This window comes from Pteropus medius, unplaced genomic scaffold, assembly GCF_902729225.1.
Source record: "Pteropus medius unplaced genomic scaffold, Ma_sr-lr_union100, whole genome shotgun sequence".
Taxonomy (NCBI): Eukaryota; Metazoa; Chordata; class Mammalia; order Chiroptera; family Pteropodidae; genus Pteropus; species Pteropus medius.
The window spans coordinates 941,032-943,783 of record NW_024352149.1 but is presented as its reverse complement, the minus strand read 5'-3'; the positions used below and the strand labels follow the sequence as shown (position 1 = coordinate 943,783).

The following is a 2,752-nucleotide window of genomic DNA, read 5'->3' as shown; positions in this document are numbered from 1 at the left end:
CTATAGAGAGGAGTTTGGATTTCATTAAGTAATTGAAGTGACAAGATACAATCTGCTTGAGACAGTCATCGCACTGAAGCAACCCAAGGTCAAGGGGACTATGTCTGTCCTGAACTTCAACTCATAGCTGCATGCCATCCTTCCTTGGAACTTCCATATACTTAGACTATAAAAACAATGGCTTGGGATCATTAAACAAATCCTGGTCCCAGATCTAACTCTGAGGCACTTACAATGGGAGAAAAACAATCCCTGATATAAAGTTAAGAATAAAAAATCTTATTCGCTGTCACAGAAATTCATAGTTCAGGACAATGTAAATCTCTAAATTTCTTCATAAGTTTAACACTTTCCAAAATCCATGTCAGAACAAGCATTTATTTAAAATGTAAACTTTGAAGTTGGAAAAAGGCCTATCAGGACCATTCAAGAGATCACAAAGACGGTTTGAATTTCAAAGGGCATCAGCAAGAAATCTGTTCTGATGGGTACATTGCAGCGGGCAGAGCCTACATGGCCAGCCCTTCGATGACCCCATTCTTTGGACACATTCACCTATGTTTGTCCTCTTTCATGCTTTTTTCATTTATATTATTAAAATGATATTATCATAAATATCTTACCATCTTATAGTACTTTATAATTTTCCAATGCTTTCACAAAAATCCTATTATATCTTTTTGATATAGGGAAGAGGCATGAGCACAACACAAATTGACAAACTGACTACACAACTTAAACCAAGTAGAATTCAGAGCCTGCTACATGCTGTGAGGTATGCAACTTAGCTCATCAGCCATGCAGCCAGACCATAAGAATGTTTCTGTGAAGATTGCTAATGGCTGTTTGCCCATGCCATTAACATTTATCCATACCAGGAAGGGGAGACACAAACCTGAAGCTGTACCTTGTATAAGTTAAAGATAAACCAGACATTTCCTTCCATTCTTTACTCCCCAGAATCAGTAGTTTTCTGTAGAAACTAAGAAACAGATATAAACGCAATTTCTCAAACACTTGGAGTCTCATTCTCTGACTCTGAGAAGAGACCACGTCTCTGTCTATGAAGCATTTTTCCTTCTCTAATAAACTTTCTTTTGTCTTTAACTCTGGCTCTCTCTTGAATTCTTTCTTGCATGAAGCAAGGGACCGTCTCCTGGCACAGGAGTCAAGTCCCCACTCAAGGGTGATTCACCCCATCTGGTATTATTGTGACCCCATATAAAATAGATGTAAGGTAGATAGGTAGGGTCACTGGTACACTTCCCATTTTATAGGTAACGAAGCTGGGACTAAGATAGATTTGACAGCTTGCCGAGACTTCCATAGCTGGTCAGCAGCCTTGATAGCTTGAAAGAGTAGAGTTTTCCAAGCATCAGCAGTGTTTTTAACTCTGTCGCAACCCCATGTCTTTCTTTCTCATCTCACTCCAATTCTTTTTCATCCTTCTTTTTCAACATGGTAAATATGTTATTATAACAGAAATCTATTGCTTTTCATATTTATAAAGTTTACTTCTGTTATTAATAACTTAAAATTATCTTTAAAATAATTTTAATAATTATAAAAATTGATATATTTAATAATAGTTTAACAGGTTAATATAAATATAAATTAAAATATAAGATCATTACAATTTATTATATTTCAATAATTATATAAATTTTAATAATTTTAAATAATTATATAATATTTTTATTTTTTATTTTTTATTTTTTTTATTTTTTATTTTTTTTAGGCGAGGCAATCCTTGGTGGACCTCACAAATTGCAAGGACTTTGTCACCTTACAATCCCTTATTTTTTATTTTTAGCGCCTACAGCACCTGGTCTTCCTAGGTGGTCTCCCATCCAAGTACCAACCAGGCCCGACCCTGCTTAGCTTCCGAGATTAGATGGGATCGGGCTTGTTCAGGGTGGCGTGGCTATAGACTATATAATAATTTTAAATAATGAATTGTCTTATTTATTTATTGTTGGAAGGAAATATAACCTTACTAGAGAAAGCCAACACATTTAATTAAGGATGTTTTTACTTCCAACTAGAAATCCACTACCAACTCGACTTTTTAAAAATGAACGTATATTGCAGAAACAGATACAGGATACTTTTATACAACAAACTAATGTCTTTGCCAGGTTGCAATTATATACTTCTTTTTTAAAATCTGTTTTTAGTTATAGTTGACAAACAATATTATAGTAGTTTCAGGTGTCCAACGTCGTGATTCAACATTTATATACCCTACAATCTGGTCACCACAGTAAGTCTGGTAACCAAGGTCACTGTCATTAGGATAGTGACTGTTTCCTATGCGTTACATTACGTCGCGGTGACCTGTTTTATAACTGGAAGTCTGTACTTGATTCTCTTTTCTTTTTCTGCCCAATTCCCAACCCCCTCCTCTCTGACAACCATTGTTCTATCTACCCGTTTGTTTCTACTTTGTTCATTTGTTTTGGTTTTTAGATTTCACATGTCAGTGAAATTATGCAGTAATATAATGAATAGTTTTAAAAGTAAAACTTTTTTTGTTTTTCCTTAAAAAGCTTGTCCTTTTTATTTGCATAGGGTTCTCAACTTTCTCCCTGCACCACAGTCTGTAGTCATGGGGTTATTGGTGAGATCACCACTCCTGAAGCAGAGTCTAAATGGGTCACCTAGGACCCCTCGCCCACATGTTCCTGTTAGAGAGTCACAGGAGTCTCAGTTTCAGAAAACCAGATTTCACAATTCTGAATGTGTACAAGAA

General features: G+C 35.5%; 1 pseudogene; it reads right to left on the bottom strand.

Moving 5' to 3' along the window:
• Positions 1-1,813: 1,813 nt before the first annotated feature.
• LOC120589456 (uncharacterized) lies at positions 1,814-1,932 on the bottom strand (annotated as a pseudogene).
• Positions 1,933-2,752: the final 820 nt, after the last annotated feature.